Raw genomic sequence first — 9,971 nt, 5'->3', positions numbered from 1 at the left:
ATAAGAGGTGCAAGATATACAATTCAAACCCCTTCAGCAATATATATATATCCCAGCACCACATATGCAAACACAGCCTATATATATGTATATGCCTATATAAATGTTTGCACATGCATTGTATACAAACGTCGATGCATATATTTTTCAACAGAACTAAATAAAGAGGTGCAAGAGGAAACAATTCAGACGACACACCCCTTCAGCAACGAGGAGCATTTCCCAGCACCACATATGCAAGCACAGCCTACATGTGTCCCTGCGTGTCAATGTTTGCACATGCATTGTATGCAAACGTCGATGCATTTGTTTGCATTCCCTTACGTTTTCAAACTGTAAATTTTAACCATTTTGTGCATACATATTCTAATGGGTCATTTTCTGTTTGCAAGCATTGTAAAATAACTTTACATTTTGGAAATATATTTGTCACGACCGATTAATATTAAAATGGACACTTCCTTTATACATATATTTAATAATATATATACTTTTATCGGTGGAATATAATATCATAAAGATAGATAGAGAGGTAGACATAGCCAATACATACGTGGTTACATGAGACTGTCGGGATATAATATATATGTATATATATATATATGGGGGTTATATATATATATATATAGATATATATATATATATATATATAGGGAGATAGGGATTCTTAGATAGATGGGAGGATAGATACCCATTCAGATAGTTTATATTATTGTATATATATATATATATATATATATATATATATATATATATATATATATATATATAGAATATATTTATTTATTTATAGGTCATATTTCTATTTGTAATTTTCGTAACACAGATATCTACTTTACATTTTCCTCGTCCGGTATATATTTGTCACGGTCGAGTAATATTAAAATGGACACGTCTTAACACATATATTTAATAATAAAATTACTTTTCTATGTCGAAAATAATATTCATATCGACGCTCTCCGAAATCAAACACATTCCTAGATACAGAAGATGGTCACATTGCTAGAAATTTGGTACATGTATATAGATCTCTTTGAGGCCTTAGGGCAAGAAAACTTTGTAGTTTGCATGAATTGTAGCCATGAACACATGCGTAGATGCAGCTGGAATTCAAGTGTTTACCACAGAAGACGAGAGCTCTATGGTTCCTGGTTCTGGGTTCCGGATGTAACCGAGTACCGGAGCCTTTCCCTGAAAAAAGCAGAATGCCATATCTTAAAAACTAACCATAGAATTTTATTGAAAATAATCTCATTATGTTTCCCAATCCGAAATTATTCCAAAGTTACTTAATTTATTCTAACCTAACCCAACCCAACCCAACCCAACCCAACCCATCCCATCCCATCCCATCCCATCCCATCCCAGCCTAACCTAACCTAACCTAACCTAGGGCATGGCAAAAAAAAAAAAAAAAAAAAAACCGGGCTGGTGCAATACTAGCATACATCTCAGGAATTTGCTTCCGGGTTCCTAAGCGTTCACTCCACAAACTCAGTTGCGGGAACACTACACTGATCGTGTTAGGCGTAGATCTATTTAACGTTAAAGTTTTATTTTATAGCTTTTCTCTTTCGCGTGATTAATCCTTTATTTCAAATGATACTGAATTCTCTTGTTATTCCTGGTTCCTGGTTCCTAAGCACTCACTCCACAAACACAGTTGCCGGCACACTACACTCATCATTCACATGAGGTGCAAAGCTTTATTCCCTCGTTGTTTCCAGTTTTAAACGTCTTTAGTTCTACTTTACTTTATAGTCCTTCAAAATGTTTATTTTACTTATTTTCAGCGACAATAACCCGAAAATGGAAAGATGTTTCTAAACTAGATATTACAGAATATTTCCACTTTACTGTTAACCCCCTTTCATTTCTTTTTCTTTTTGACTGAGGCAGAGCCTTTATGCTATTAGCTTTGACATCCAGCGCTTTCCAGGTTAACAACATTCTTCGTTTTCCCCCAGTTTTCTGTTAGGGGATTTTAGGGTCTGTAAGTAATGTCATGATCTTCTGTTTTCCGTATGGCTTTACACCTGAATAAATAAATGTTCGGTGGGCGGACAGAAAAAAGTGCGGACGGACAGAGAAATAACCATCTCAACAGTTTTATTTTGCGGAAAACTAAAAGTAGACCCTTCCTTTAAACATCTCCTGTTAAACAGGATGGCTGTGAGCTAATCTCCTAAATTCTTTGACACAAGTTGCCACTACCAATGAAGGATGAGTTTCCTGTGCAGAAAACATATGCCTTTGTTTGATTCCCCACAAATTAATCATCAAAACTAAGCAACTCTTTATTACAATCAAGTGAAAAGGAGAATTTACGCGAGACAAATAAAAAGAGGAGATCCATTTTTGCTTCCTCCGTCGTTAAAGTGAAAGCTGGAGCTGTTAAATAGAGGATACAGTCTCTTGAGAAAAGCGGGACTAAAAGGATCAAGAAGTAAACATCATTAGGAATAAACCCCAGGGGGCCAGGTGCCTCCAAAAACTCTGTATTTAGGTTCCGTTGTCCTTCTTTGCTTGCTTTTGTGCTCGTCTCTTTGTCTGACTGCTTGCTTGTCTGTCTGTCTGTCTGTTCGTGACTGAGATTACCAAAATGTTATGCATTTGTTTTGACGAAATTTTTACCGAAGGTAGATCTTATATCTAGTAAGAAGTGATTAAATGTTGGTAGAGGTAGGAATGTAATCTGTGGAAAAGGGACCGGTTTGTGTTCAGATTTGATTAAAATACTCCAGGCTTCAGTAACTGAAATCCTACGCACCATTCCCGTAGATTTTTTTCAGCCTGTCAATTCGATCTCGGCCTCTGCAGAGATGTTATCCAGACTACTGGCGTTTCCCTTTAACACTGAAACAACTCGTCCGAATCCATAGAAGAAGTTTCCACTTGATTAGAATACATGCGCTCAAGAGGCTTCGACGCTTTCGGAGTTACTGTATCCCTGGTTGGTTTCTCTTCCTTTCTGTACAGTGAAAGTGGTTTCAAATGGTTGTTTCATTTCTCGTGGAACTTTTGCTATAATGATGGTGTCTTTCTCATGACCTTCGTTCTGCTCTAAGATAATAAAAAAAGGTATGCTGCTTCCCCCAGTCAGTCTTTTCTTGAAGTGAATGCTTTGTCATCATTTTCATCATTACTGAATTTTTTTGTAAGCCGTTCATTGTGCTGTAATTATGACTGCTGTTTATAGAGACATTGATATCGTTAGTGAATGCAGTTTTATGAAGTCTCTTGGGAGGGACAGTATCATATTTATAAAATAATAAGGACATTAATGGTTGATTTCGCTGCTTAGATGGCTTATAGAGAGCTACAAGATTGGAATTCACACAACACTCATGTTATTCATGTTAATGGAGTTAGGTTTTTTTATAGATGAGAGCTGATGAAATGTTTGAATCAGTTTCTTCTTCTTCTGCATCTCGTATTGGAAATTATTTGGGCATTAATTATTATGCAGTATTAGTATCAATGTTAATGAACGAGTTAATTTGGAAAGTCTTTAAAATCGTAATGTAGATCAGTTTCCGTAAAAACTTCCCAAAATCTCAGGAGTACTGATGTCTTCCAGAGACATCAGTCTTCCTCTGATAGGAATTCAGACTTCATTTTTCGTTTTCTAAAAGCAAGGAATCAGTCTGAGAACAGAGCAGAAAGGTATGGAGCTTACGTAAAATCATTGTAAATTAGAGGCCTGCTTTTATTTTTCTGAACTCTTAAAGTTCGGGGACATTTTATCAAGGCTGCAATAAAAAAAAAAAAAATGCTAAGTCTCAGGTCCGGTTCCTGGGCCGATCGAAGGAGCAGCTGATTTTTAATCAGAATTGTTTATTTATGAGCCCCAAGAACTAATGAATATTCGTTCGCATTGCGTAAAGATGAAGGTTAGATTTCAAGCATTAAATAACGACAAGAAATATCAGTAGTACTCATTCATGATTCCTGTTTTGATTTAGATTTTCCTAAAGCTTCTATGAACAGTTGCAAGCTCTCCTTTTCTGCAATGGCTGACAAATTCCGAGAGAAAGTAAAAGGGAAAGGGAAGAGAAAGTACCTAACCATTCAAAGAGACATTAAATTCCAGTTCGCGAGAAACGAGGTTTAATTCTGCAAACAAAAACAAGAATTATCAGAACACTTGCATTATTTCGTAAGTGAATAATTCCCTGTACCAACGAGGTTCTGTTAACCTGGGGATTGAGGGAGAGACAAACATCAGAGTATGACCAAACAGAGGTTACTGATTACCATGGAGGGAAAATGGGCGATGTAAACATCTCCTTATTCATATTTGATGAGTTTCCTTCGTGTTCCAAAATCCCAGCAACCGGAAACTTTAAGACTTCTGGAAAAAATATTAATGATATGCAAATTTCTACGCTTAATGATAAACGGAAATAAATGTGTGGAAATTCTATAAAAATAAGAATTGATAATATTTACTGATCGTATTACGAGTATTAAGTGATCTTTCCCCTACGTGAAAAAAAAGGAATCATTAGAAAGACAGAAAATGTAATATCAACTCTGTTGATACAACCATCTTTTTCAGTAAACATGTGTACAAGAGGGTCTCCTCTCTAAAAATTATTATTATTATTATTATTATTATTATTATTATTATTATTATTATTATTATTATTATTATTATTATTATTATTATAAATCAAAAAGTGAAAACATTCAAACTGAGCAAAACAAAAGAAAGAATGGGTTTTTTAACTTCGATACACCTCTAATTATGCCTACAATACTCTACGGGAACGACACTCCGTTTTTCACCATGTGTCTGCTCCCTTGTCCAGTATGAATCCCGTAGACGAGGGGGGCGGGTTACCGCGGCCGTCAGTGCACCTAACGCAGTGCACTATAGGCAATACTTAAGGTTCTTTGCAGCGCCCTTTCGACCCCTAGCTGCAACCGCTTTCATTCCTTTTACTGTACCTCTGTTCATATTCTCTTTCTTCCATCTCACTTTCCACCCTGTGCTGACAATTGATTCACAGTGGAACCGCAAAAGGTTTTCCTCCTATTCCACCTCTCAGACCTTTTAATCTCCACTTCCGTTTCAGCGCTGAGTGACCTCGTAGGTCCCAGTGCTTGGCCTTTGGCCTAAATTTCATATTCCATTCCATTGCACAGCATAAACTAGAAGATTAGAATAAACTACAGACGATAATTGAACCACAAGTGTTTTCGGCAAATTTCGATTCCATTTGCAGGAATTAAATTGCAATATACAGAAGATTAAAGTCTATGGAGCCCCTACCTGTATCTCCTGAATGCGCTACACAAAGCAACCTAGTTTTAACATATTTATATATATTTATATATATACACACTTAAATACACATACATATATTCATACATAGGGAAAATCATTCCCGAGGTACAGCAGTGTCTTCATTTTCAAACTCGAAGCCAAAAAGAACCAGACCTACATTTTTATAGAAATATTTACGTCATACATCTTAATACTTTTAACAACGATGCGTAATAACACCTTGCAGTTAGAAACAATCAGGCTGTTCAGTGCAAACGAAAATCAACTTATACACCAGAGATAATTGCTAAATCCATTCCTGGCGAAAGAAGACAGAAGAAGAAGAAGAAGAAGAAGTCCCTGGCCACAGTGAGTCTGTTGATCGTTTCCGCTCTCCTCCGCCTAACGGTTTCCGAGTTGGGAACTTTGTAAAAAAAAATTCTGGGCTGAAGAAGCGAAGAGGCTGCGGGACTCCTAAAGGCAATATATATAATTTCATGTTAATTTCAAGTTCTTTTTGTTTATGTTGTGCCTGACTTATGCTGCCTCCTGCTCTTGGTTTCGATATCCATGTTGGTGGAAATTGAATATATATGATTTGAATTAGAATTTTCATTATATCGCATCATAATTATATTTCAAAAGGCTTCTTTCAAACTTGTGCAACTCTTTGGAAAGTCATGAATTATTTGTTTTCTCGTCACTTAGCTCTACTTGTTTATTATTATTATTATTATTATTATTATTATTATTATTATTATTATTATTATTATTATTATTATTATTATTATTATTATTATTATTATTAACTAGATGGAAAAGAAGAATGATACAATCCCAATAAGAAAAGCAGCCAGGACAGAAAAGGGAATTGAGAAATACATATAAGAAAAACAGCTACAGCAATGAAACTTGAATTATGTTAGCTACAGAGTGATACAGAAAGAGAAATTGCTGGATGCATCAGAGTTCACAGGGAGAGTACTGAATAAAAAAACTAAAAGTGAAACAAAACCTAAGTTTAGAATATTGTGAGGTCCGATGCAGGCATCTATGGTGAAGGTATTCAGTGAATATCTCACGTTTAGAGGAATGTGTAATTTCCGATACATTACAACGAGAGAAAAAACAGAAAAGGACTTTTCATATCAAACATAGCCTCACCTCTCACTCGAATCTGTCTGGAAGAGGAAGTCAAGTCCATAACAGAGTTTGTTTTTGGGAAAATAATGCAACTTTTAACTTTGATCCCGGGAATGTATCCATCAGCCTCCCACAAAGGGAAAGCGCTGGACCTGATGGAATCATTATCAGCTCCAGTGGATAATTTGTATTTTTTTTCGTGTCTGCATCTATTTTTTACTTTTACTTTATCATCTATGTTTGTGAATGTGCGTGATGTATCTATCTTATTACTTTCCTGAGAATCTACAAATTATTATGATTAAAATTAAACATGTCCTCTGGAATATCTGAAATATCTTCATTTATAGAGATGAGTATTTTTATCTCTTTCTAAAATTCCGGAATTCTGCTCACGGAATCCCACCCCCCCCAAAAAAAAACAAATTTTCCCGTCACCCGCGCCCTCGTCTATCGACTAAGAGACCGCACCTATTCAGGTGTGGCACTCTTACGTAAAATAAAAAAAAATAAAAAAATGAATAAAAAGGGGAAAAAACATCAGTGTTTTTCAATGCTTCTCCGGAGTTGTTTGCACGACCTTCTTCGGAAGACCTCCTTTGCATGTTGCAGGGATGCGTTGCAATACTTCCTTCTTTCTTTTTGTTTTTAAGGTGATGTGTTTTAACTTAATTGTCCGCATTCTTTTTTTTTTTTTTAAGCTAAATTGATTTTAGCTGAAATGTCTGACTTATTTTTTCTTTTCATCCTTTTTGCGTTTTTGTAAACGAATTAAATCCAAGCACCTTGTTCTCTCTCTCTCTCTCTCTCTCTCTCTCTCTCTCTCTCTCTCTCTCTGGACTCCGAGTCTCAAACAAGACGAAGTGGGAAAGAAGGTATTATGATCTTGTTCCCCCAAATCCAGAAGAGCCTCTAGTATTAAAAGGTCTTTTCTTCCTGGTTGGAAGTCTTCTCGATGTGACAGGTCTTTTGTTCCATCTAATCAAACTACAGGTCCTGTGTCACTGCAATAACCACAATGGCCTCTTTAGTTCTCGATTTCTTCAATCCTTTTGGATACGCTTGTCACTACAGAAGCCTTCGATCCAGATGCAATAAATATGAAGTAATTCTGATGTCCGTAGCATTATTCAAACCCACATCCAGAGTATCGGAACGAGGTCACGTTGCTGACCTGACCACGAGAAGGATAAAGTCTACTGCTGCTCATATATACACATTACACACGCACACATATATACAGTATATATATATATATATATATATATATATATATATATATATATATATATATATATATATATATATATATATATATATATATATATATATATATATATATATAATTTACTGGTCACCTTTTACCTGATACGTACTTAATTGTAATACCCACAATGCCCTCTTAACTCTATTGTCAAGGAGGTCTTGTATTCTAGGTCGGATATCCTCCCGTGTGAAAAGGTCTTTCCTTTGTTGTGACAAGTCTCCGTGGGAGTCTTATTTCTGAGAGTCTTATCTCTGAGTCGTATTTGTAAGTTTTACTCCCAGGAGCCTTACGGATGTTGATGCTCATATGGTCTTCGGTAACGCCATAATGGTACACCAAAAGTCACTTTCAATTATCCACAACAGTTTCCTTGCGTGATATTTTGCGCTTGGCATCATCTGCTTGTAATATCCACTTTTTATTCAGCTTCACGTTCCGTCTACTACTCTCTCTCTCTCTCTCTCTCTCTCTCTCTCTCTCTCTCTCTCTCTCTCTCTGCAGCTGAAAGGCGAGGAATGCTTCAGCTTTAAAGTGGCACCGCTTCTGGAATTCAGGTTAGCCTCAGTCAGGAGTTGAGGGAAGAGGAGGAACCAGATTTTGAGGAACCATAATTTGAGGAACCAAAGTTTGAGGAACCATAATTTGACGAACCAGATTTTGAGGAACCATAATTTTAGGGACCAGAGTTTGAGTAACTATAATTTGAGGAACCAGAGTTTGAGAAATCATAATTTTAGGAACTATAACTTGAGGAATCAGAGTTTGAGAAATCATAATTTGCAGAACGAGAAATTGAGGAACCAGAATTTGAGGAATCAAAGTTTGAGGAACCAGATTTTGTTAAACCAAAATTTAAGGAACCAGAGTTTGAGAAATCAGAATTTGAGGAACCAGAGTTTGAGGAAAGAGAATTTGAGGAACCTTAATTTTAGGAACCTGAGTTTGAGGAACCAGAGCTTGAGGAACCAGAGCTTGAGGAACCGCCTGTGATCGGGGAATCCCGTGAGTTGAAAGCTGGCTAAGAGTTAATGAGGCAAAGGTTCCTCAAAAGTTTTAGGATAAAGTTGCCGAGAACAGAAGGCGGAGAGAAAATTAGAAAGGACGCTAAAGATGGTAATTAGCGAAAGGGATAAAGAATGAGAACAGGGAGCGAGAAGGGGAAGAATAGAAGAGGAGGAAGAAGAGGAAGAAAATGAAGGGCAGAAGGAAGACGAGGAAGAAAATATTAACAGGAGAAGTGCCATGATGGGCAGAAGAAGAAGACGAAGAAGAATTGAATAATTACGAAATTTGAGAAAACAAGTAAAAAAAAAAAGATTGAAATTTACAATTTCTTTAATCTATTTTGATTTAACAGCCTATCCGTTTATTATCTGTTGATTATTATTTATTATCTTTGCTTAATTTCATGACGTGAAATCATATTCTTCCAATAAGTCTTGACAAACTGAGTAGAAAAAGGGAAATAAGCTTAACAAATTCTGACATCAGCTCTCTTTCCCAATAAGAAGAAAGTCCGGCCCGCCCCAATTTGGGCAGCTCAGTGATCTAGAGAATTTGGGGCTTAATTAAAGCGGGCTCGAGCTTCCGTCAGAGAGGCTCTGGAGAAGTTTTGACTTTGATGGAGGTCAATATCGCTCGGGAGATGATGTTTATTTTCAATTTACACTGCTAGCCAAGTTATATATATATAGATATATATATATATATATATATATATATATATATATATATATATATATATATATATATATATATATATATATATATATATATATATATATATTATATATGTATATATGTATAAGTGAATCACGAAAATATGGAACGTGATGAATATATGAATAAAGATAAAATCCACGAAGGAAACGGAAACACTAGAGTGCTGTGAGGCCTTTCGACGCTAGGTCCTTTACTTAGCAGACTGAAGAAATATAAAAGTATGTTTACAAAGAAGCTCAAATAAATGACAGATGGGGATTATAAAGGAAACATATGTACCTGGAATCCAACACAATTGAAGAATTAGTAGAACTGCCAAAACAGGATTAAATATTTAAGAGGTTTTTACAAAGGATTAGGATCAACCGTTCAGAAGCAGGGACAGGACAATTAAAAGATTATACAGGGTCGTGACTGACCACCTAAAAAATGTTAGTACAACAAAATAATTCTCTTTTTTTTGTAAACAATAATAACTTTTTGCAAGATGAAAATTTTTACAAATAAAAAATTATATTAAACATACGGATATATAGAAAATATACATCAAGAATGACCTAAAAG

Source organism: Macrobrachium rosenbergii, chromosome 15 (assembly GCF_040412425.1).
Source record: "Macrobrachium rosenbergii isolate ZJJX-2024 chromosome 15, ASM4041242v1, whole genome shotgun sequence".
NCBI lineage: Eukaryota > Metazoa > Arthropoda > Malacostraca > Decapoda > Palaemonidae > Macrobrachium > Macrobrachium rosenbergii.
The sequence above is the reverse complement of the archived record's forward strand: the minus strand, read 5'-3'. Positions refer to the sequence as shown.